General features: G+C 37.6%; 1 protein-coding gene across 1 annotated transcript in view; it reads right to left on the reverse strand.

The window, feature by feature from the left end:
• LOC141428602 (thrombospondin type-1 domain-containing protein 7A-like) overlaps nt 1-18195 on the reverse strand; it is a 114024-nt gene extending 95829 nt beyond the window's left edge. Inside the window, 1 exon segment of the mRNA XM_074088604.1 lies at nt 18035-18195. The gene's annotated coding sequence lies outside the window, so the exon portion shown is untranslated.
• Nucleotides 18196-27826: the final 9631 nt, after the last annotated feature.

Genomic DNA, 27826 nt, shown 5'->3' on the forward strand with positions numbered 1-27826 from the left:
GGGTTAGAACATATATCATTATTATATTTAGAAGGGACGCACGTGTTATCTGGCACACTAGCCTTTGGCTAGGGACGCGGTTAGTGCTGAATATTGATACTCGATACCAGAACTAGTTCGCGCTGAAACCAGAAACGTACGGCGCTGAATAATGATTTCCAATATTTGTAAAATAATATTATAAACATGAATGTAACTCTGTCTATCACTCCGTCTCTGTTAACTTCTTCTACATGCTTAAGCTGCTGAACCGATTTAGATTAAATATGGCAAGAAGATTGAGACCCCTCGTTTTGTTAGTGATACGCACAATTTTGAATTTACCTTTGTAATTATCAATTTTTGTTGTAGCGGCAATATGAATACAGATAATGTATGAAGTTCAGTTATCTATCTATTACCGTTCTTGAGATACAGCTTTATAACGGACAAACGTACGGCGTGGCGACATTAATAGAGTTCCGTTTGTCACAACTCGAGTACGGAATCCTAAAAACGAGGTTAAGGTACGGCGCAACTGTGCTAATTTCTGGCGATACTAATTAACCTCACCTTGGAATATCGTTACCTATGTAAGTAACTTCTGAGTAGGGTGTTTTGTGTTCAGGTTTTCGCCGAAAAGGTTTTGGCCAAATTGGCCGAGGTTGGCCCAACATTGTTCAGAACAACTTTAATTAAACTAACTAACAATAGTAGCCACTTCCAACTATTCTCAGATTACGGACCTCACACTGTATTTCAAACTATGTTCGTTCGGCAAATATGTGATAATGATTTCAGTTTGGAGAGGATATTTGAAAAGCAGCTAATATTATACCGCATAGAATAGAGCTCTAGTATAGTAATGCCGTTTACTTCTATCTAATCCTTATTACTATTATAAATGCGAAAGGACATTTTGTCTGTCTATATCTCTTCACACTTAAATCGTTACTTGAACTGATTTGAATGAAATTCGGTATTTAGATATTTGTTTGATTGAGCCCATTTCGCAGACAAACTCGCGGTCAACAGCTAGAACACTATAAAATTGTACAAATATAAGTCCATCGGGGTTTTTCCGTAGTCCAGTAATAAAGAAAAATTGTCCGTATTAAATATTGGCCAGCATCAAAAGTCAAAAGTCAAAAGTCAAAATATCTTTATTCAATTTAGGCTATAACAAGCACTTATGAATGTCAAAAAAAATCTACCACCGGTTCGGAAAAACCTCTGCTGAGAAGAATCCGGCAAGAAACTCAACGAGGTATATATATATTTTTTAAAACAGATTTACAGTATTATTAAATGATATGTATACATCACAAGTATTTAACACAACTTTATTTTTAACACATCAAACCACGATGTCGATTTTAATCACAACTTAATTTAGGGTTTTCGTTAGGTAGAGTTGCAAGTGCAAGTGGACGCCGAGTAGCCACTGTGTTTTGTTTTAATTACATTCCCCCCGCGGTCTCAGCTTAATTCACTTAACTAACGGACGCTGGCCGATAGAACTTATGAAGATAGCTATAGGTTAAATGTTAGTGTAACCCGAGCTTAATAATCGAGGTTAAGATGGCTACTCGACTTGTATTTTTGTCATTGTAATAAAACAGAATTGAGTAGCTACATTTGTAGGGTTCCGGAGCCAAAATGGCAAATACGGAACCCTTATAGTTTCGCCATGTCTGTCTGTCTGTCTGTCCGTCCGCGGCTTTGCTCAGGGACTATTAATGCTAGAAAGCTGTAATTTTGCACGAATATAAGTAAACTATGCCGACAAAATGGTACTTCCTATATTGAAATCTTGAACGAATTTGGTATAGAGCTTCGATTAAAAGACAATAATCGATTAAAAGTTAAAGTAAAAGGGTGCACTGCACCTATTAAAAATAAAAATAAAAACTTGCTTAAATTATGGGTTCACCTATTTGCAATACACAGAACCGGGACAAGTTTTTATTTGTATTCTCGTTTCGGTTCATTCAGTTTTTTTGCCCAGCTCGAACATAAAACTGAATATTTTGCTAAACCTTTCAAATTAGTTCTAATTGATATTGGAACTAAGCGAAAATGTGAAAAATATTCTGAATCAAAACGGTACGGCAAAGTCTACGCGCGAGGGGCAATGCATTGAGCGTGTTGAGTGTCCATTGCACGGCCAAAACGTTCACCTCATGGCGGTTAACTAACCCATACGCAATACAATTAATCTTGAGAAAACATTCGCAATGAGGGCTATCGCGAATGAATTCGCCACTAGAGGCGCTAGTGTAGCGTGAGGTCTCCGAAATGTCAAATCTCATAGTTTTTGGGTGAGCTACGCGGGTTTATTTTTAATTAGAATAATTTTGTGAATATTTTGCAACATGTGAAATTAATTATGGTAAATATGCGTTCCGGGGCAATGAATGTCTGTGTTTTGAGACAGTTTTGACTTTCGGAAACCTTTGTCCTCCCTTTTTTCCGAACAAAACGGCGACTATGCAACACTGTGGCATGCTCGATATTTTTATGGTACGGTTTTAAGGTATACATATTTTAAATATGATTTTAATCTAAACTTTGTTTTCACGCCCGTAATAACAGACTTTGAAAGCCATACTAAAAACCTCACGCAACAGTGCGCCATCTAGTGAGACAAAAAACGATAGCCCTCATTTCACCGGACGTAAGGTAACAAGAGGTACTCATGCCCTACCTCCAGATTTTCCGTCAGCAAAAACCTCATGGAAATTACAAAATTTAATATATTTCGCACATGAATTCAAACCCTGGAGTACTCGTACGATGATGACGAATAATCATAAAACTAACGAGGGCACCATTAGCTTATGTAACTTTTTTAATATGATTACATTTTGACATGTTAATTTTTAAATAATTTATTGAATCAGGTTACTTTGCTGATGTACATATTAATATTATAGGTTTGCTTAATTGATTCGCAAGTTTGCAATGTTAGAACATCTGGTAACATGGTAAACGGTTGTGTTGCTCTAAAGATGAGCTCAGGTTGAGTTCGAAACACGTCAGTGTAGTGAGGTGGTGGTGACAGATTGGTCTGGGTGATTTGTGTGAGTTCTTACAATGTGGAGGTGGAGTAACTGCATGAACGCACATTTCTTGCATACACGTAGCTGTCCTATGGTTGCGGTGAGCAAGGTAATTGTTTTATAGTTCATGTTAATTTTTGAGTTTCTTTTTCATCCTTGTGACATTATTTCTTGCTGTACTCTGTTACAGCTTACACAACATAATTCCGATCAGCCCACATAAGCCACAAATTATGCCGAGTATCCCTAGTCCCTCGCACGTCCTTTGTTTCGCCAACACGCCACGCGTGGAGGGCCATCGAGCCTGCTTCTCCCCTAAGGGAGGAAATAGCTTCGGAATTTAGCATAAATATATAAACATAAATTATTGGTTAAAGATTAATTTTATAGCAATTGCTTACAGGCTTTTTTATTTTTAGGGTTCCGTACCTCAAAAGGAAAAAACGGAACTCTTATAGGATCACTTTTTGTCCGTCTGTCTGTCTGTCTGTCTGTCTGTCAAGACCCTTTTTCTCAGGAACGCGTGGAGGTATCAAGCTGAAATTTATATCAAATACTGAGGTCTACTGTTCCTTGGAGCTGTGAATAAATCAAGCTTCTAAGCCAACGCAATCAAAAGATGTAGACGTTTATGCTGCAAATTTCCGCAAATTTTCGAAACTCGCAAGGGAATCAAAACCTACGGGTACTTCCAGTGAACTCAGAATCTTGAAATTTGGTATGAAGGTAGCTATTATAACACAACCAACTAAAAAAGTCTGAAAATATTGATTTTTCATGTCTGTCTGTAAATATCAATGACCAATATAATCTGACCCCACAATGCGTACATTTTGCTTAAGAGTAGTTCTCTGCATACACTGGATGGTTTAAATCACTCGGAAAAAACGAGAAATATCTTCAAGACACGATTCCCGTTTACTTACATACCTATAAATGTGTACGGAACCCTCGGTGCGCGAGTCCGACTCCCACTTGCCCGGTTTTTAGGGTTCCGTAGCCAAAATGGCAAAAACGGAACCCTTATAGTTTCGCCATGTCTGTCTGTCTGTCTGTCTGTCCGTCCGTCCGCGGCTTTGCTCAGGGACTATCAATGTTAGAAAGCTGTAATTTTGCACGATTATATTATGTAAACTATGCCGACAAAATGGTACAATAAAAAATAAAAAAATTTTGTTTTTTTAGTGTAAGTACCTCCCATAGACGTAAAGTGGGGATGATTTTTTTTTCTCATCCAATCTTGTAATTCAACTTTAAATACGGGTTTTGTTCCGCGTACCTTGATTTTAGAGCGGATCGATATTTCGACACAGTTGCATGCGCCATGATCACGAGACCAAACTAAAGGTACACGTCTACGTGTGTCATTTTAATTAAATTGCTCAATATAATATTCACTATCAGAATAGATTAATAGTCTTCAATTCATTTAATAGATTAGTAGTTTCACCGTACTTTGTGAAAAGCATTTAGTTTTATGTAACAGCTTAGATACTTAGTATATCTTTATTTAATCGAATATTCTAGTATTATGTCCGTCTTTGTGAGGTTGCATATTCAAATGACAATACATTTGAAATGTACCTGATTTTTATGGTGAAAGTTCAAACTTCAAAGTTTTATTTGCTCGAATTATGGTACAAATTATGTTACAAAAAAATAAGTGTAGATCAACACAATTCACCATACATTGGCATGCAAAATGTATAATCGGATCTAATAAATAATAATATAATAATCATAATCATTATAATAAGAAGAAGAAAAAATAATAAAGAAAATATAATGAGGAAAACTGTTAATACCTGCGAAGAAACTTTTCTTATTTTTAACTATTTATGCGAGGTTATAATTGCGGTAATAATAACATTTCCAACACTTGTGAATTTCCGTATTGTAAAAACTCTTATCTCCAAATCAATAAGCTCACTAAGAGAGTTTTTTAACGGGCTTTGTAAAGCTCCTTTCAGTTTATTAATCGATTGTGAGAAAAGAGTTTTTCAAAACTTCCCCCGAAATAAGAGTTTTTCAAAGTGGACCCTTCATGAATATAGATTTTACTGTCGTTATGCAAATCGGGTGCTCGAGCAAAAACGCTGATTAGGCAATAGGAAAGCTTCCAATCATGTCTGACATCTTTAGAGGAAATGGCAGCAAGGCAGCAAGGCAGCAAAATATTTCAAAAACGTGGAATTTTTCATCAAAGTTAAAGCTGAATGGTATATTTTCCGTATTTTTTACAGTATGATGTATATATCCAGTATGCTCCCTATGTTGTACATATTTATAATAGTCGCGCGTTCGGTGCACATAAAAGACCGTAAACGCACAGAAAAAACGCAAGTGTGTAACCACCCTAAAAGTTTACACCTAATAATTGACCTGTGACTGTGCAAAGAAAGGTGATTGGAAGGTGACCTGTGTAACCCAGACAGGTCCTTTATTGAAAAACATCTAGGGAATCTTTGCACCCTATTCAATAAATAAAAAAAAAGAAACCATTTATTCGTGACATCGTGACATTGCAAAAATTCGCATAACACGAAAATAACTATAGTACATAGTTTAATTGCTCCTTTTCTCCAAAAATTAAAGAAAAATAAGTTTTTGTTGAAAATTACAATTTTAATACAAGCTTTTTTGCTGACGGTATTTTTGTGACTGTATTTGTATTATCATACTACATTTCCGTACCAAATTACAAGTCGATGCCATATTTACCGACGAGGAGTTCCATCCTGCAGAGACAATCCTGGCTGGACCACCAAGATGTCACTGCCAGATTATTTTATAGTCACCAGATTTACATAAGTATACCAAATTTAAAGTCAATCCGACTACTGGAAGTGGATCAAATTCAACTTGCAAGATTTGACCCGCACATACATAGGTACATACTTAGTAATACATTAAACATACATTGCAAGTTAAACAAAAGCTTTTAAAAAAAGCTCGAGTATCTAATGAAAACAGGTTGGATCAGTAACGCATAATTTTTATCGGTACGGAGAGTGATTTTGTAATACATTGCGTTTGTCGATAATAAGCCGGGCGTGTGGTAACCGTTTCTACCCTACAATTAACAAAGTAAACGCTTGTTGTACTACCGATCGCGTAATATTTGCAGCCAAGCCCGTTACAACCATAATTATCTCACAAACTTTAAATACCAAAATTACTTAACTCATTACATCTGAGACATATCCACTCCATCCATCCATCCATTCAAACATTCAGACCCTTATTAGAATCTGAATGTTTGAATGTATCTCTCAAACACATACTCGTCTTGTTCTACAATAGTTACTCGTGCATTCCGTTTCAAAGACTGAATTCGCTAGATTGGATGTCTACAAAGCGAATACTTCCCTATCTATGTTAGTATAGACGCTATAGTACCTCATGAATACTGCCGTACATATTTCCAAGTATATATAGAGGTAGCTAGGTGGTAAATAGCGCAAATGGCGGTGGCGGCCTGACGTCAAAGCCATCCGTATCTGTAACGAGCCGGTTTAAAAGAATTACTGGCACTGAACAAAAGCCAGCATGGAAAAAAACTATCGCACAAGCGGCTCCTAACACGTGTTCTCGTTCTCACTAGTTTTGAATTTAGAAGTGACTTTTTTTGAGTTCCTGAGTGTCATAATCATAATTCTATCTTCTTTACGTTTGATAGTCGTCGTTTAGGTAACAGATACGCTTCTATTAAAATCAAAAAATTTTAGACATAGGTAAACAATAGGTAGGGGAAGGTTTTAGACAGTCTTGTTGTAAATAAAGTAGTTTTATTACTTAATCTCCAAAATAGTATGTATGTTATGTATGTATGTAAACTCTTTATTATACAAAATAAGTAAACAAACACAATTGACAAACATTGAGATACATGTACAAAGGCGATCTTATCCCTTTAAGGGATCTCTACCAGACAGTAAAACAACACACAGACGTAAAGTAATAGTAATGTTAAGGGGCTCCTAGACGGGCCATATTTTCACTGCAATTTGTGGCCGGCAACTATTGGTGTCCCTCTTTTACTCACATGTTAGACAGGGACACCCGGGAAAACATGGCCCGTCTAGGAGCACCTTTATGTTATGTCTATCCTTGCTATAAAAAATATCTTATCTTATCATTATCATTTTAAACTACCTACTTTGACCGGTTGTTGGGGACATTATTTGACTGATTGTGTATTTGTCTGACCTTTGTGTATTTGTTTTAATTTTAAACTAACGACTTTTGTATAAGTATCTATTTATTTATGTATTTCGCGGATACTGGAAGCTGCTCTAATGATTTCGACTATACTTATTTGGAATGTAGGGGTTTTCGAGGATGAACAATCGATCTAGATTGATCTCTGAGAAAACGTATGTTTTTGAGAACTCTTAATTTGGTAGTTCGATTATCAAGGCAACTTGTTAATGTCCAACGGGCTTCGTGGTACCTAACCACGATAGTGGCGGTCGGAGAACTATACCCGACAATCCTGAAAACATCAATAATCTTAATGCAACTAGTGGCATCTGGCGGCCAAATCACACAACCGCATGTAAGGTTACAACTCCAAATTTCGTACCTCGTTCGACTAACATGTCCAACGGGTCTGGAAACCATGGTAGTGGCCTAGTGGCGGTCGCGACTCTGACAGGACAAAGGAAGGCAAGCATTAAATGCTCGGCGCACGCGAGTTGTGACGCCCGCTGTTTGCTGTGCACTATTGTCGGGGATTTAGGGTAGTGTACTCGTGACTATTTGAATGTGATCGAGAATGATGACTACATTTACAAATTGATACACTAACCACAGTCGTGGAGAAATGACAAAAAGAGGAAGAAGCGTATCAATGACAGCGATCTGCCTTTTATGACCGTTATGCTGCTCTAATATATTTTTATTGCACAACACGAATCACTACGATACTAAGTAATAGTAGATTATTGTCGTGGCCTGGAAGTAGGCAATTGCTGGCTGAGTATGAGTATTAAACGGACGAGCTTGCGAGTCCGTTTAACTAATACGAAGCGAGCAATTGCTATTCCAGCCGAGACTAATATAAAGCTTTTCTCAAAAATGGTGAATAATTCTGAGATAGAATAAACTTTTTCTCAAAATATATTGTAAAGTTTAATTTCATTCCACTATTTTCTTATCTTCGAAGCCGTGGTGGCCTAGTGGTTCGACCTATCGCCTCTCAAGCAGAGGGTCGTGGGTTCGAGCCCCGGCTCGCACCTCTGAGTTTTTCGAAATTCATGTGCGGAATTACATTTGAAATTTACCACGAGCTTTGCGGTGAAGGAAAACATCGTGAGGAAACCTGCACAAACCTGCGAAGCGATTCAATGGTGCGTGCGAAGTTCCCAATCCGCACTGGGCCCGCGTGGGAACTATGGCCAAGCCCTCTTGTCTGAGAGGAGGCCTGTGCCCAGCAGTGGACGTATATAGGCTGGGATGATGATGATGATGATGATGATTTTTCTTATGCTTTCCCGCCTTTTATTCATTAAAAATAAACTGCAGGTGTATTTTTCCACCGAAAACACCACAAGCTGTTTCAGACCCAATAGAAAAAGTCCGGAGTTCCAACAAAATATCTGATACCGGCCATTAGACTTGGCTGTATACGACTTGTGCCAACATTTCCATGGCCTTTTTAACTTAAAAAAAAAATGTGACTGATTGCAGGCGCGCTATTCATTATTGTCGAGCTAGCGCGCCTGCAACCTTTTTAACTTTTTAGTTTTTCGCTGACCATAAACTATGCACTTCACCTTCTGATATGTAAAGAATAATGTCAACTTTTACGGTCATTTTTGAGAAAATTACTTAATTCATTCTTACCTATCCTAACCACCTTTCTAAGCCGATGCTACTTGCGTTAGCTCGCAGTCCAAATGCACACATGCACGGCACTCGAGCACAGCCAATTCGCAGCAAGCTGTCATCCGATTTCCCGCCCACTCAGGACAAAGCCGATGGGACTTCAGATGTGTATTCTATAACTAGATACACCTAGTGCCATCCACGAAGACGCGTGATTTTGTCAAAATTAGCCATTAATGATATTGTAATAAGAACCACGGCACGCGTCATCGTGAATGACTACCTATACATTACCTTAAACTGAATTCATAAATATTCCAATGCATCTCATGCATCGATTATTTGATTTTCTTCATTCAAATATACTTACAAATTGCTATCACATTGCCTCGTCTGGATACTCCTTTAAATTGAAAGCGACGATCTCTTCCAAGCTTCTACATATACAGATAGTATACGTATAGTAAGTAGATAGGGCGGGTGTCATTTCTAACGTCGACTGGGATATCTCGGGTTTATTTTTAGATCGTCTTTACGTGTGAAAAGAAATCGGAGTCCTTGTGTACAGAGAAAACGGCGGAGTTAAAAGAACTTGTAAGAAATTCTTAACATTTTTGAAAATGTAACTTTATTTTGTACGCTGCGGATTTCAGTGTGAAATACGAAGTAGTCGTCTAGCAAGGCATCAAATAAACCTTGTTTCGACATGGATGACAGTTTGCGGGTATTATGTAAGCGCGCTCTAAGCATGTTAATCATTATTTTAAACACGTTTACTTTACATAATTTTGTTCTTGCAAAACTAGACTCTAACTCTTCGTCTTTAATATTAAACTTTTTTTAGAGAACCCAAAAAATATAGTTTACTGTAAATTTGCATGTGTTGAGTGGTTGAACCTCATAAACATTTATAACAAAAATTTCAACAGACTACAAAAAAACTGGGCAAGTGCGAGTCGGACTCGCGTACCGAGGGTTCCGTACATATTTGTATGTTAATAGATCGTTGATGGAGTCTCGAGGATTTTTTCCGTTTTATCCGATTGTTTTAGAAAATATTTAACACAACACAATGTCTAAATTATAAAATATTTAACACACATTACATTTTTCACACACACAAAATACGTTTTTGGTTCAACTATGCCTGCATTTCCATCAAATATAATTGAATGAAAAACCGCCGAATGACAAAAGCTAAAGGCGCGGCCACATGCAAGTCGCTCGTCGCTGGTTTCCAGCGTCAAATCTGGTCACGTGACATGTAGCGATAAAGCTGAAAATGTTCAGTTTTATCGCTGGAAAAAAACCTCTTCAATTTTGGCAAAAACACTGTTATTTTTGTATTCACTACAATTTCTTTTATTTGTACCACTGCCACGACTGCTACTAAATGAGATTAAGAAATCAGCTTCCAAGAACTTGATCATTCCTGCAAGCAGCCATCTTGACGTTGCTACTCGACGCTACGTTTTTGAGTCGCGGGAAATTCAAAATCACATTCAAATTGGGGTCACGTGACCAGATTTATCGCTGCAAACGAGCGACGAGCGACTGCATGTGGCCGCACCTTAAACGTATTAAAAGCCGCCACCGCCATTCGGACAGATTCAAACACAAGCAGCCGTTCGTTCAACGTAACTCAATTACTGTACGAGGACGTTCGTTACCCGGAACAACGGAACCGCTGCGTTTTGTTTAACTGCAAACTATTATATTATTTCTTGTAAATATTTCTTTTACAGTATGTTTTAGTTCTTAAGTTAAATATGATGTAAAATGAGTGTTTGAATTAATTATTATGTTCTTTATTTTTCTTTCATTCTTAGGTTTAGGTTTTTATAATAGCTCTAAAAAGTAAAATACAGAAAAGTACATACAAAATAAAAATATTATAAAAACCTAACCTAGTTTGCCGCCGGTAACGAGGCAGGGCCCAAGCTACCGGTGGTCAGGGCCGCAGAGTGAGGAACCTCCGGACGATGCGTGCCGTCTCCAGAAGTACCGCCTTCTGTATCTTCGTTTTATTATTATTATTATTTATTAAAGGAAATATGTATTAAAAATCAAGTCAAAACCCAGTAAAAAATGCGCTGAATGTTTTTTGCTGATTATAATTAAGGCTATTGATGATCAACTACCTTATCGCTGTAAATAAGAGTAAAAAAAAAATTACCGACTGCAAAAAACGATGAAAATAATTTGCTATAATAATAATTTCCTGGTGGTTTGCACTAAGGCACCGACTTCAAAGTGGTCCAAAATGATTTACGTGGTTAAAACAACAACCGAATTGATAACCTCCTCCTTCTTTTCAAGTTCGTTAAAAAGAGAACTCCACTTTTCTACAATTAATTGTTGTAATCTAACATACAACTCCAAAAAAAAAAGATTATTATTAATTTAACAAACGTCGGTAAATTATAAAGCCTTTTTTTGTACGAAATCTCTTGATAACGAGCAAGAACACCAACTTCAAACGCTGTTAATTCCTACTCGTACCTTCATTATTTGTCATAAAATCTTAGGTACATAGTAACCACAATTCAAAAAACGCTGACGTCAGTTTAATCACAGCCGACAACCATTCTTAATTTGCCAAAGAGGTCAAGTGGCAGAACAACAGGCGTGTTCGAAATGAAAGGGACTGAAAAAGTCAGTTCGGGCTCGAAGCGAGCACCCTCGTGCGCGCGCTATTCACCGCTAGGGCTCTCACGCGGCTTCCAATATGGAGTTCGGATTCCCATTATTTTATTGATATAATGGGAGCTGCTGCGGTGATAGACGTTTTCATTACTTTTGATTTGTTGCTGAAGTTCTGGTCTGCTGCGATTTACAAACATTCTCAACTATAGAGTCACATCCTGTTGAATTCAAATCAAATTGGTAATCAATTTAGTTATGGTACTGGCCGTGCTTGGATTATAATTTGGCAAATCTATTGTAATTTTAAACCTAGTAAAAACTACGCACTATTTATTGAGTAATGCAATGTTTTTTTTAAGCACAAGGTTAAATTCAAAGCTCATCTTTTCGCCACGCCATGCCCCTGTAGTACCTTACCTCACTAACCTGTAGTCTATTTTAGTCTACCGTACCGGGTGGAACAGAAGTGAACGCTTATGGTGTTGCGGAAGTTTAAAAAAACCAGCAGTTATAGGAAATGACAAGGAAACTATCTGTAACTTTTTATTTAACATTTCTACAGTCAGGTAGAGCAACACAGCGTTGGTGAGGCGAGAGGGATTTTGATAAGACCTCCAAAACTTGAGACAAACTGTTCCAGACATCTACAAAGTTGAACCGGGAGTATTTGCGAAAGGCCCAGTGGCGGTGCAAGTGACACTATTGTGGGTATCTCTGAGTAAAGTCTGCTAAATCACGCTGTAAGAACACACACAACTGGTAGCATGGTGTACGGTTGTGTCACTCTGAAGATGAGCTCTGGTTGAGTTCGAAACGCGTCAGTGTAGTGTGGTGGTAATGATAGATGGGTTTGTGTGATTTGTGTGTGTTCTTACAGCGTGGAGGTGGAGGAACTGCATGAACACGCATATTTTGCATAAGATTAGCTATCGTAAGGTCGCGGGTGAGCAAGGAAATTCTTTTAGTTCATTGTCATATTTTAGTCAGCCCAGTCTGAAAGGGTACATTTTTGGGTGCCACAAATATGTGTGGGTAAAAGACGCCACGGCCGTCCGGACCATAAAATAAACGTACCTACTAGCAATAAGTTGATTGTGTATTTGACGCAGAATTACGACTTAGAATTCATCATTATACTTTTACCACTTTTTATCCTATCTAAAGGATGACAAACAATTTTTTTATTAAAGCTTTTTTGCTGACTGTAAGTACCTCCTTTTTGTAGACCATCTGGTACGTTCTGGTTTCAAGATTCAGTAATCGATCTTCTGGGACGTCCTGGTTTCAAGATTCAGTAATAATAATAAATAAAACCATCAACAAAAAAGGAGAAAAAATGGAAAAATTGGCCTATCGCTAAATTTTTCAAGTGCGAACTTTTTATCACCGATTCATGTCCAGACAAGGAAAATACAATCGACCTTTTTAGGCAAATCGCCCCGGGTATCAAAATTATAAACAAAGAATCGCTTCACCTCCTTGGTTGTCCCGTCTTAGATCAATCATTTGAAAACTTCGTCGACGCAAAAATTCAAAATTTCAAAGCAACATCGCACCGTTTGGTCAAAATTAATCTTCATTCAGCCTATTCAATCATTAAGCATTGTCTTTTGTCCCAAAATTTACATATATACTTCGCGGAACCCATTTTTGGAAATATCCCACTTTGACTTCAAAATTAGATAAATTAGTCGTAGAAACACTCACTTCAGTCTTCAATATTCCTTTTGACGATAGATCTTGGACCCAGGCTACCCTACCCATTAGGTTCGGCGGCCTTGGAATCCGTAAAATTTCTTGTGTTGCTCTACCTGCGTTCTTGTCCTCGGTGCATGGTGCACAAAGCCTTATAGCGAAAATATTAGATCCATCCATTGGATCTGTGGAGGCTGCACACTGCTCCGAGGCCATGAACGTTTGGTCCATAACCTGCCCGACACGGACCAGCCTGCCAATCCCTGCTCGCAGAGGCAATGGGACGAGCCGCTCTGTCAACTAGTACGGAAAAACCTTTTAGAAACGTCAACTAGTTCGGCAGACCGTGCTCGTCTCCTTGCGACTGCGGAGTGGGAATCGGGTCTGTGGCTGCAGGCGCTACCTTCTCCAAACATAGGTACTTTTTTAGACAACACCACCTTTCGCCTGGCAGCTAGCTTACGTTTGGGGGCATCAATAAATCAGCCACATCGTTGTCAATGCGGCGCCATGGTGGACATACTGGGTCACCATGGCCTCTCATGTGTCCGGAGCGCTGGTAGGATCTCCCGCCACGCCAGCATTAACGACATCATCCGTCGGGCCCTTGTCAGTGCGAGAGTTCCGGCAGTCCTCGAGCCCAGCGGGCTGGCCAGGAACGACGGCAAGAGGCCTGACGGAATGTCGCTGGTGCCTTGGAGCATGGGTCGGCCGCTAGTTTGGGATGCCACTTGCGTTGATACCCTAGCACCGTCCATGTTCCAAGCACCAGCGTCACCGCTGGCACTGCGGCATCTTCGGCTGAAAGCCTCAAACGCCGCAAATATGCCGCCCTGGGAACCAGCTACATGTTTGCGGCATTTGGTGTTGAAACCTTGGGGCCTTGGGGGCCAAGTGCGCGTCGGCTGTATAAAGATTTGTCGACGCGCCTAATAGAGGCCTCGGGCGACCAGAGGGCTGGCCACTATTTCGCACAGCGTATAAGTATCGCTATACAACGAGGAAATACGGCCAGCCTTCTGGGCACCTTACCCATTGACGGCGATTTAGGCCAAATTTTCTATTTATAGTTTAATTATGTTTTATTATATGTTTGTTTTTAACATAACCTGATTTAAAAAAGATGTAATCGATTCTACTCTCGATTCTGAGCAAACAACATAAAAGGATAATTTAAGAAAGGAATGTGTACCATAAACTCAATTTAAGACCTTAGATACTGTTGGGGTAATCTTGCACATTCAGCTGCGTCATTTAATTCGATGAGTCGTGCTACCTCAGTGAGTTTAATGAGATATTATGTTTAACTAGCGTTAACAGCAGTTGAATTGAAATTGCGGGATTTTATTAAATTCCCGGGGGAATTCCCTAAAATTACATCATGGTTTTCATTGACGTTAAATTAAATCACTCATGCCAGATTTCATGACTCTAAGCCCAGCGGTTGTTATTTCGAGATTTTGTCCGTATCCCGTGAGAAAATTGGGATAAAAAGTAGCCTATGTGTTATTCCAGACGTCCATCTACCTACACACCAAATTTCATGACTCTAAGCTCAGCGGTTGTTATTTAGAGATTTTATCCCTATACCGTGGGTATATCGGGATAAAAAGTATTCTATGTTTAAATCCAGGTTATAAACTAACTTTTTGCCAAATTTCATCCAAATCCGCTAAGCCGTTTCAACGTGAAGAAGTAACAAACATACTCACTCACTCACTCACAAACTTTCACATTTATAATAGTAAGATAGTAGGATAAATACCACACCGCCCATACTTCGATATTTTTGTTATACCGAACACCGAACAGAGTGCTAAAATACCGAACGGTTCGGTAGAATACCGAACACCTGGCAACACTGGTCAAGAACCAATAAAAACGCTCACGCAAACTTTCGTATTTAATTTAAAAAAAAAAACGCTTAATTTACCTATATATCCTCGCTCAGCCCAGCTCTGTGGAAACAGCTCAGTGGAACGAGGATAAGTAAATTAAGCGTTTCTATAGCTTCATGACAATGACAAACAAATACCTCGCATCGCATCCTCGCACATCTCTCGTGGAAACACAGCCTTATAAGTCCTAGTCTATCTCACTTACCCGTGATTAAATAAGTGAGACAGGTTACTGAAAACATTCGGCGCTAGCTTTGTCCGCCTGCCAAGTGAGTTACATCGTAAACGTTTTGTATACAAAATGAGCCATTAGGGGGTCTACGCAACGGTTCGTTAATAAGTATAATACACTTGGAGCTAAGCTCCGCCCACCGACGCGTTACTGTGCCCAGGGGGGTTATTAGCACACGTTGATTAGGCGAAGACCCCGTGAAAAGCGTGACCCATCGACTTAGATGTGTTCGTATTGCTCGCGGGGGTACTCTGAATAGAATTTTATAGGTGCTTAAAATGCTAATTGGAACAGCAGCACTTCAGTCAAAATCAATTTTATTTTGCTGTAAACATATTTTATGTTCTTTAATTTGGTTTTATTTGATCATCGATTAAATTATTAGTGTGGAACATGGTAGGTACTAAAATGATATAAAAGACGAATCAGTCTTATTGCCTGTTCTAGCATTCTCTGATAAGTTAATGATATTTTACATGTCAAATAAGCAGGGGTCGGACAAAAAGTGCCGATGACGTTAAACCACTTATAGGATGATTTCAAATAGTATTTTTGATTTTCATAAACAATTACCACTTATCATTTATCAACCTCTTTATTAAACGATATGAAAATTATTTTATTTACTGAATTCCATTGATTTATTTACGATTATTTTGTTAATTCATTAATGCTACTTTGTTACTACATGTCACACGGAAGTTTAAATAAAAACATCATCTTGTGTGCAAGATTACGTCTTTTTACGTCATCCGCACTTTTTGTCCGACCCCTGCAAATAAGGGAATCTACGAGGCCGTCTCTGTTTAAATGCCATCCAATAGTGGTAACAGACCCTAAGTGATGCCTCTACACGTCGATCTCTATGCACTGGTGCGCACGACGACTCCATCAAAATCGTTTATCAATATCCCGTGGAATCTATGCAATTTTCTGGGATGAAAACTATCCTTTCGTTTAAATCAGGTTAGGCAGTGGTTCAAGCGTAAAGACAAGAGCAACAGAAAGAGAGACAGAGAAACGGGCAGAGAAACAGTTACTTTCGCATTCATAATACATATCAAAAGGAAGAATATCATTTTGGTTGGTTAACTCGCAAATCTTATAAAGTTGGGATATTCCTAAAAACCACAATTTAGCATGAACTTTCAAAAATTGGCACATTAAATGTTTTATTTAATATTACACAAACAAACCTCTGCATCGAAATATGGTTTTGACAAGTCTGCAATTTTTTTGAAAGACCTATCCACTCGGGCACCCTAAATATTGCTCCCGTATTCGTAGGAAAAAAAATAGGGGCAACGTGATTTTTATTGGAAAATTACTAATAAACATACTTCTTCACAACATTAAATTTGTTGTTTATAAACGGTTTTATTAATGCAACATAACACAATACCAATACCTTACTTTTCATTCAATTAAATGTATTCAAATAACGCAAACGTATTATTGATTTTACAATACCGATGAAACTCAAGTGGCCCTTATTATCTTGAAAGTATATTTTAACCATTGTTTTCCTTCTAAATAACGTGATGATAATTTTGTAATATCGTCGTATTTTATTTATTTTCATTGGCCCACTATAACAAAGACAATGACATACACTTGTGTAAAGTTTATTTTATAACACATTAGTGTGTGTGACGCAGACAGAGTGCGAACAGGCTGAACGCTTATCGGAGATCTTTCGTGCCAAGTGGAATAATTGCTACGGCTTCTAACTCCAGTCGCTACTCGAAATGCTCCTTAATTAATTACATTTTCCATTATTTTTTAATCAGTGACTGTTGTTAACTTACGGCTGGTTGATCGCGTTTTTTAATTACTTTGCTGAATGAATTGGAGCTGTATAAACAAATTGAATCAAGTAATTAGTAGTTATTTTGTCCGTAGGGACTGTTTTGAGTGCAATTTTTTTAACCCCCGACGCAAAAAAGGGGTGTTATAAGTTTGACTGCTATGTGTGTCTGTGGCACCGTAGCGCTTAAACGGGTGGACCGATTTGAATGCGGTTTTTTTATTTGAAATCAGGTTTTTTAGCGATAGTTCTTAGGCATGTTTCATCAAAATTGGTTTAGCCGTTTTTGAGATATCGAACTTTGAAGTGACAAAGTCGGGGGTCTTCCAACTTTTTGTTGGTTAGGTTATGAATGGATATACAATGTATTTTAATTACATTTCATTTCATGATTGTGGACATTTTAATCATGCAAAGCGTTTATCGATGATATTTAAAGTAATCAACTTATTTTCGCGCTACTAGCTTATTAATGCGGCTTCGCTTCGTAAAAAAAAATCTATTTCTCTTTCTCTTGGAATTTTCGCAAACTATCTATTTATTTATGTTACTCAAGTTACATGTTTACCAACTTTCATAATAATATTTCTAGGTTTAGAGGTTGCACGGTTTATTAGGTTATTATTTTGTATGTTTTTACACTGTAAATTTTCATGACTACACTGACATGATTCCTAAGCAAAACTAAAACAAAAAAAAATTTAGCTAATAACCCTTTTTTATCTAGAAGCTATTTATGGATCTACTATATCGTAAAAAAACGTTCTTATCGCAACTGTAGGTACGTTGCATGTTCCGCGACGCAACGACTTTGCATACCGAGCGTTTTAACAATTAAAATTTAACCTGAAAACATGAAATTCACAAAAACAAACACTTAACTCACCTTTTTTGTCTCCCGGGTTAACCTGTGCACATGCTACCGGGTGACCGAACCACGTGAAAATTTATCTATAAGTAGACAATTTAGTATATTCAGATACAGGGTTAGGTTACGATTACGTGGTGGAATCGTTTGGCACAAGCGAGCTGCGTCGCTGCGCGAGGGGCACTGACCAGGCTGCGCCGCTCACCCCCTCCGAGAATGGGGGATGAAAATGGATGTGTAGGCAGAAAAGGTGCCTTTCTCCGCGAAGTGAACTTTCTACTATGCGGTTATGTTTATGTTATCATAACTACATATTTTTTTATTAAGCAGGATAAAACATGTTTTTAATAAAACATCACCGATTAAAAAAAACACGCCACCACGCCAAGTAAGGAAAATAAAAATCTTTATTTGTTTAACAAGGATGTGATTTTGTGTAATACAGCTGTTTTTCGGTTTTGCTATCAGTAATTCAGTTACTTTTATGTATTGCAAATAGTTCATTGATAAAGAAAATTAGCTTTTGCTCCTGACTTCGTTTGCAAATTATTGGTTAATGTTATGCAATTTTCCGAAAAAAGAACTATCCTATGACCTTTCCAGGTCTCAAACTATCTGCATATCACATTTCATCTAAATCGGTTTAGCTGTTTAAGAATGGAGACGTTGTCTTTGTTGAGAGACAAACAGACTGATAAAAAGACAGACAGAATTACTTTCACCTTTATAATATCGGTAAGGATTATCAAAGTCGGTGTCGGCTATTCTCACTCAGTTATGTACCATTAACCATTAAACTAACCTAAGTTATTAAGTTTTGTTTGTAAATTAATATATAATAATATGGACCTCGTAGTTGTCCGAAGTAAAAATCTTAATTAGTATACTATTGCGGAAAAAAATAACATGGTAAGAAGATTGGGTTGACGGATGAATAAATAAATAAATAAATAAATATCACGGGACAATTCACACCAATTGACCTAGTCCCAAAGTAAGCTTAGCAAAGCTTGTGTTATGGGTACTAAGCAACGGATAAATATAATTATATAGATAGATACATACTTAAATACATAGTAAACACCCAAGACCCGAGAACAAACATTCGTATTTTTCATACAAATATCTGCCCCGACACGGGAATCGAACCCGGGACCTCAAGCTTCGCAGTCAGGTTCTCTAACCACTAGGCCATCTGGTCGTCTGGTGGTGGTGGTCGTGGAATGAGAATTGTGCCTTCTTTTTTTCAGATTCGTACACTCAAGTCTAATTACCGCGCGTTTGCAGGACAAAAAGCGACACAATAATAAGACTGATGCACAGATGAATGAGAATGACAGGGTACATACACCCTCTAACTGAACACTTTTGGTATACTGGGTATTAAGCCCAGTGGGTTGAGTGTCATCTATTATTCTCTGCAATAACATCAACCAGTCTGTGCGAGTTAATCTGTGGCAGCAGGGCGGGCGTATTCGATACGTAGCGCATCCGGAACCCCGCGCGCCCTTTGACGGACCCTTGTTTTGCTCCGCATCCATATTCCGTACCGTCCGTTGGAGGATTACGAATGTATGGGCAAAAAACTTTTTCCAAAGTATCACATCCCAAAATATTTTAATCAAATTATCATTTGCCAAAAAAACTTATCGCAATTTTACAGTTAATTTTTTTTTGGCAAATTATTGTTTCACAAATAATTACTTAGTCATGTTTCATATTACCAAGTATTATTTAGTCAAATGTCTCGTTTGGAATAACGTACATAATAACCTACTTTTCTGGGAGCAGTTCGTTTCCGTGGGGGGCGCAGTTCTAACCTAACCTAACCTACTTTTCTGATAGTAATTCGTTTTTGCGGGGGACGCAGTGTTAACCTAACCTAACCTACTTTTCTGGTAGCAGTTCGTTTCTCTGAGGGACGCAGTCTAACCTCCTCGTCTACTATTCTGATAGCAGTTCGTTTCTGTGGAAGACGCAGTTCTAAGCTAATCTAACCTACTTTTCTGGTAGCAGTTGGTTTTTCGTGGTTGATTTGTGCGAAATGTCATTTTGTACAAACATTTTTTTGGAATACAATATTAGCCAAAAGAAAACGTCTGCTTAATAAATGTTTGTCGTAATAAAATTTGACAAAGTAAAATTATGCAAAATGATAATTTGACCAAATGAATAAAATGCGAAATGTAAATATGCTAAAGATTTATTTGGGAAATGAAACTAATGAGATAAGTTTTTTGCCGAAACGGCAGTACACTCTGTCGGATAAGTTCAAAATTTTGTTAGAACTAAATTGGCAATATGTAGATAAGATGCGTTACAGAGCCTATAGAGAATGAGAGCGAAATCCATCCCTGTTCTACACGTAAGACGTAGCATAAGAGGGAGCAGGACTTTGCTAGCGGCGCATAGTTTAACCAGGAACGTAGTTCCTCAAAGACTTTTATCTGCTCAAGATTTTAGAAGTGTAGTGTTAATTATAGTTCGCATTAATAGATTACAGTAGGTAAGGTTTCATTTACCTATCATTGGCCACCATAAACACTTGTAACAAAAAAAAAACTGGTAGAAGTAATGTATGTAACACAACAAGCTGACTCTTAGCCTCCAGCAGGCCGTGAACTTTCTCGAATGCAAAAACTTTAATCTCGCCGAACTTTTTATCTTAATTTTCTAAATCATTTACCCTGTTCCTTTTACGTCCGCGAAAAAACCTAGTGAGCTGAACCCGCAGACTTAATTCACTGCAATAGCAACTTTAAAAATTCAGTAGAAAGTATCCTATGACCAATTAAAAGTACGGAACAAGTTCCTTCAACGGAGTTTTATGAACACAGACTTCGTCGTCTCGAGCTTCATATAAATAATTAACCTACAGTTTACCTGTAAACAAAGTTAGCATTGATTGAAGGGGCGTTCGTGATAGATGTACATAAGTAAACAGTATTTCGGTTTTGAAAAACCGAATGGTTTTTTGTAGATAGAACCCCTGAAGTACATAATATTTAATAACAGTGGTAAGTATTGTAAGTATTCAGAAAATCTAAAATTAAATGGTGTCATTAATTTATTATGGATGTAATAAGGTAGGCACTTGGTACTTCCATAGTTTAATGTGGTCATCATCCTAATTTTGGTTGCGTTGAGGTATTGAGAAATAGTTATTTGTGTCACAAGGGAGCAAAATGGTGTATTTACGGCGAGGGCGTACATTGAATCCAGAATGTAGCGAAGGATTCTGCAATAGAATCCTGAGCGTAGCGAAGGATTCTAAATTAGAATCCTGAGCGTAATGAGGGATTCGAGTGTTAACGCCCAAGATGAAAATAATTTTGCTCCCGAGTGGCTCATACAACTTTTCACAACGAGCATTAAGAAACTTGAATTAAAATATTCTAAATATTATTAAAGAACAATCAGCGTTGAAAATGGCGTGGCTTTACAATTATCAACTTCGAAAAATGGCATTTGCAATAAAACACTTAGAAAAGCCTTGAACAGAAAAGTAGCACTTTGCTCCCTCTCGTCAGGGAGGAAAAGTTACTTTTCTGAAGGAGAGGTGTGAAAAGAACATTTTTAATTATTTTTCACTGAATTATTTTAACATTTTGTTTTGCATTCTACGATACTGAATTAAGAAATAACGCACTGTTAAATTAAGAAGTTAAACCACATCAGAGCTCTAGCAATACGAAAATAATGACAATAAATACATAGGCATAATAAATAAAGGTCCATAAATATCGCAATCACAGCGTGCCGGCATGAATTTTAATGAGTCGGGACTTCTCTTTATTGACGTTGTTTGTTGAACCTTCGGATGCTGCACGGATGTGCTTCATATTTTCTTAATAAGAAAAGCCATCACAATAATGTCTACCTACAAGTTTGTAGGTCGGTGGCATAATACCTCGTTGAGTTTCTTGCCGGATTCTTCTCAATAGAGGTTTTTCCGAACCGGTGGTAGATTTTTTTTGACATTCATAAGTGCTTGTTATAGCCTAAATTGAATAAAGATATTTTGACTTTGACTTTGACCTTGAATAGTGAGAAATGACTGAAAAATGCTTTTATAATCACGTGCAAAACAAGTATCTATCAACGCACACGCTGCGATCATCAAATCTACAAGGCAGCGTTGTTGTACGGCTTTGCTTAGGTATTAAAGCAGATGAGACTAATGTCGTATTTTGACGACCAGATAACCAGATGGCCTAGTGGTTAGAGAACCTGACTACGAAGCTTGAAGTTCCGGGTTCGATTCCCGTATTTGTATGAAAAATACGAATGTTTGTTCTCGGGTCTTGAGTGCTTAATATGTATTTAAGTTTGTATCCATACTTACTAACTAATATTATAAATGCGAAAGTGTGTTTGTATGTTTGTGTGTTTGTCCGTCTTTCACGCCGTAACGGAGCGACGGATCGACGTGATTTTTGGCATAGAGATAGTTTATGGGCCTGGGAGTGACATAGGCTACTTTTTATCCCGGAAAAATGCACAGTTCCCGAGGGAACAGAGCGCGATAACCGAATACCACGCGGGCAGCCGCGGGAAAAAGCTAGCCTATCTATATAATTATATTTATCTGTTGCTTAGTACCCATAACACAAGCTTTGCTAAGCTTACTTTGGGACTAGGTCAATTGGTGTGAATTGTCCCGTGATATTTATTATTTATTTATATATTTTATTTCATTTAGTTCCCGCGTACGAGGTGTTAAGGGGGGGGGGTGTTGAGGGGTTGGTTGATTTTTATAAGATTTAAATTCTACATAATTATTAAATCTTATTTAATTATCTTAAATTGCTTATATTCCATATATGAACATAAATCTAATATTTATTCATTACTTTTGGGTACCCGCATTAATAACTGGGCATTGCCTATGCAAATACCAGGCACCGCCGAACCAAAGAGAGTTTGGCCTAACTTTGGACAATAACTGTCAAGCGTTAGGTATAATGTATGGAGTAAATTTACGCTTGGAGAAGTACTAGTACAGTGTCGATTATTGGACCACGGTTTGTTGATATTGCACCCTTTACTAATCAACAAAATTATTGATGCGGAAGATGACAGTTGTAATAAGTTTTTGTAAAAAAAAAACGTTTTTATAAACAAACTTTTTTGCTGACTGTAGGTATGTACTTTTTGTTAGCCGCCCTTGCATTGTTACCCAAATTACTATGACAATGTGTAATTGTACTAAAGTTCAAGTTAATTAAAGTTTGAGTTGTAAAATTTGGCTTTTAACAAACTTCGAAATATCTAAACTTTCGCATTTATTGACTTAGCAAGCATAAAGTGCAAGCGAAAAGTCTCCGTTTCAGTTTGGGAAAAATGGCTTTCGTATGTCCGACCGACCGTACGTTTTTCTCGTTTTCAGATTTCTCAATAAATTCTCTTGAAATTTTGTGAGCAGGTTCGATAATTATATGAGTTTTTATATTGTCGACTTTAAGATTTTATTACAAAAAAAAAAGATTTTTTAATAAGTTCAAATATAAGCCCCTAACTCCCGATTTATTTAAATCCAATCCAACCTGGCAACACTTCTTCCAGAGTACTTTCATCTAATCAATTCTTGTTACCCTCTTCCGGGGGTAACACCGCACAATAGCACTGCGACATCACGCTGTATTGGGATTGATGACTCATCAGACACACGACGATTTGACGTGACGTCACGGCTATTTGGCTTCAAGTTCGTCAGTGGAGTAGGAAACGTATTTTCTTTTCATTTATATAAAAGTTAACGGTTTATTTAAAAAAAGTCTTTGTAAAATTAACTTCTAATGTACACTACATTAACCGTTAAGCAGGTAGGTCTACGTAACGCATACATATAGGTAAGTAACCAAAGATACGCTTATTGAATATCCTGTGATAAAAAATATATCAAAAAACGAACAGAGACCTAATAGGCAAGATTAAGTTGAATTAACGGTAGAACCCCTTGTGTGAGCCCTTTACATGGTTCATGGTGTTCATACTAAGCAAGTTTGAATGCTTGTCACCGCAACACGGTACAGAGCAATTAATTGAGGATTACAAATGGGCAGGTTGGATAGAATTAATTTGACGAAATCCACAATTTCTTTATCCAAATCCGCACATAATGAGAGTTGAGGCTGTGTCTAAATTGAATCTAAATTAAAAGAAAAACTACAGTTGCGTGATATACGTCAGATTTTTTTTCATTTAGAGTAATTATTTATATTCTTTTTTTATAGTTGCAAATATTAGTTTGTTTTGTTTACCTATGTACTTTTCTGTTTATAACCTAACTGTAGAAAAAGGGTTTTTTTAAGGGTTTTTAAAGGGATTTAAAGAAGTGTATGTATGTAACATGTATAGGTAGAGTCATTCACGATGACGCGCGCCGTGGTTCTTATTACAATGTCATTAATGTCTAATTTTGACAAAATCACGAGTCTTCGTGGATGGCACTAGGTATACATAAATACGCATTACGAAACAGTCACATAAACTACTATTTATAATAGCACAAATTTTATTTTCCAGCATCGACTAAGAAGCAATCACGCTGCAATATTGAACTCAATAAAAATGCTTTTATAGCATCTGAAAGAGTGCTGAGAGCTCTCGTCAATGCTCCACCTGTCCCAACGTGCATAGTGCTACGGCTACGCTGCTACGAGCGTAGCCTCGTAGCAGCGTAGCAGCGGTGGTACGTAGCAGATAACGTTATCTTGAGATAATTTATTGAATCAGGCGTTTGCGGAGGTCCATAATAACAAGACTATATAGTCTATGATAATAATGCTATAAATAATTACATAGCGCTCCCGTGAACTTAGGATTACATACATTATGTTGCATACCTAGATACGCAGCTCGTCCACCTGCGCACTGTAAGAACACACACAAATCACACAAACCCAACTATCACATCACTACATTATACTGACGCGTTTCGAACTCAACCAGAGTTCATTCTCAGAGCAACACAACCGTTCACCATGCTACCAGATGTTAGACTAATCACATTTGTCGCATAGGCGTAGTTATCTCAAGGTCACGGGTAAGCAAAGTAATTGTTTATAGTTCATTATCTTAAGATGATTTATGTAAAATATTGAGAGGATTCTTTAAGGTTCCATACCCGAACTCCGAAGAGTCCAAATGGAGCCGTGCCGAGCAGCGTTGCTGACACTCAAGAAAAGAAGAACAAGAATCCGGTGAAACAAGAATCCGACGAATCAAGAATCCGACGAAACAAGAATCCGACGAAACGAGAATCCGACGAAACAAGAACCCAGCGAATCGGGAACTAATCTTTCTAGTCCTTTTATTAGTTCTGTGGTACCCTACCGGTACAGTGCCTCGAGCCCGTCGCCGCCATAAGCAATTACCTAGCTCTATGTTGATGATGTTCCTTTGTAGCGCACCGCACAATGGACCACTAACTGATAATGCAAAGGCAATCGTGGCCGCTACTGCTAATCACAGAGTCAAACTGTTATTATAATTTGAGATTGAAAACGAGTTAATTTCATACATCGTTTTGTGTAAATTTTCACGATTTTCAGACACTATGTTCACGAATGAGTGGTAAAACGGCCTGTTACATTTTATGTGACAGTTATTTGTGATGCCGTATTTATTTGTTTTGCCCGAATAAACAGAGACGGCAACATATTTATCTGTTATGATTATGATGCAAGTGTTAGGATACCCGGGGCGTATAACAAAGAAAATTAAATGTGGGTTCGAATACCGTCTAGCGGCCGCGAAGGCGCGAAAACCTTTTCGTCTTATAAAACTCTTAAATTTCGTGTAAGGTTCTGCTAAAAAAAAATATACTGCTTAGGTAAATTACAGATCAGAAAAAAACTGTTCGATATTAAAAATGCCTATTTTTGTATTCCAGTGTTTATCTCGCCACTTTAGTATGTCATTTGTCGTCTAGGTCTAGAACTACGACATCAAAATCCTGCTTTTATTTTTATAAATTGCATCTACCCTTTTCCCGTTATATCAACATGTGGTAAGGCTTTTGTGCATCAAACCTTCTCTATTTGCATGCGGATGCGCCGTACGTGCATCCAATTTCACCGGATGCCGACGGATGGCTGCGATCTGCATGTGATGCCAGATTTAACCGCCTTGTAGATGCTTTATTCACCAAGAGAATGCTTAGTCAACGCTAGTATACTTTAGGATCTGAAGCACTCAACAAAAGAAAAAAATATATAATCATTTATGGTCAGACTATACTCGTAGGTACCATCAGCCAAATATGTGGTCTACCACCCTAAAGTTGATAATCGTATGTATGTCATAAAACATAATGCCAATAGACGTGTCTGTCAACTTGAAAGTTCGACTTAAGCGACATATTCATTTGATAGGAACTTGTTTAAAAATTGATAGACCACTTATTTGGCTGATGGTACATATAAATATAAGATGGTAAGGTATATTATTCCATTCCATAACCTACCAAACTCATGGTGTACAATAGTGGTAATGACAACACGATTGAGAAATAAAAAAGTAAACCAACGAAAATAATCGAATTAAGTAAATTAACATTTATTTTTAGGGTTCCGTAGTCAACTAGGAGTCTATCCGCGGCTAAGCTCAGAGACCGTTAGCACTAGAAAGCTGTAATTTGGCATGAATATACACATCAGTCCCGCCAACAAAGTGGTAAAATTAAAGTTAAAATTTTTTTTAGGGTGCCTCCCATGAGGGTGAGGATGTTTTTTTTCTCGTCTAACCCTATTGTGTGGGATATCGATGGATAGGTCTTTTAAAATTATTGGGCTGTGAAGACGATTTTTCAATTCAGTAATCTGTTCGTGAAAAATTCTACTTAAAAAAAAAACAATTCAATTTCATTTCATTTCTTATAAATGGTTAGTGTTTTCTTTTTTTGCCTTTTTTAGGGTTCCGGAGCCAAAATGGCAAAAACGGAACCCTTATAGTTTCGCCATGTCTGTCTACGAAATAAAATCCTTAGGTACTTGATTTTTTCGTAATGGCTACGGAACCCTATTTTGGGCGTGTCCGACACGCTCTTGGCCGGTTTTTCCTCTTATTAAACTGGATATTGTGTTGGTCTTCACTTTAGTAAAATTGGTTTTATTTTAATGTATGATAAACAGATGGTCCCAAAGGAATAACAGCGCCATTCGCAAGACCGGCAATTTTTGCTGATTTGGGACTATTTCGTGACACAACTTTCTTAAATGTTTAATTTTTTTTTGTTATGCTACGCTACTTTGTCACGAATAAATTATTTATAGTTCTATTTTTAAAGAGAATATTCCGAACAAAATACTAAATTCATGGAATAATATTATTTTATTACATTTCATCGTAATGGCTACGAAACCCCATCTTGAGCGTTTCCGACACGCTCTTGACTGGTATTTACTATATCTTTTGATTGTGTTGACTTACAATTTTGATTTTTTCACTGCTTCAAGCAGTAAGAAGCTGAAGTAGGTACTCTATTTGTCAATAATTTCAGCTTCATACTCCACGCGTTCCTGGGAAAAGGGTCTTCGACTGACTAACGGACGGAAAGACAGACACTAGACAGACAATATTAAGTTTTCTTGTATCTTGTATCCTAAAATGTTGTTCTTCTAAAATATAATTATACTTAAAATATTACGCAGAACTGACGTTCAGCAGGTATTTTTGACGCATCCTCGCATGGACAGAGAACGTATGAAATGATACAGTATACGAGAAAATGTTCCAAAATAATCGTGTGAAAAATCGTGTAAAACTATGTCACTGTGCCCCCCTTTGCATCCCCATGGGGGCGCC

The sequence above is a fragment of the Choristoneura fumiferana genome, chromosome 6, assembly GCF_025370935.1.
Source record: "Choristoneura fumiferana chromosome 6, NRCan_CFum_1, whole genome shotgun sequence".
NCBI lineage: Eukaryota > Metazoa > Arthropoda > Insecta > Lepidoptera > Tortricidae > Choristoneura > Choristoneura fumiferana.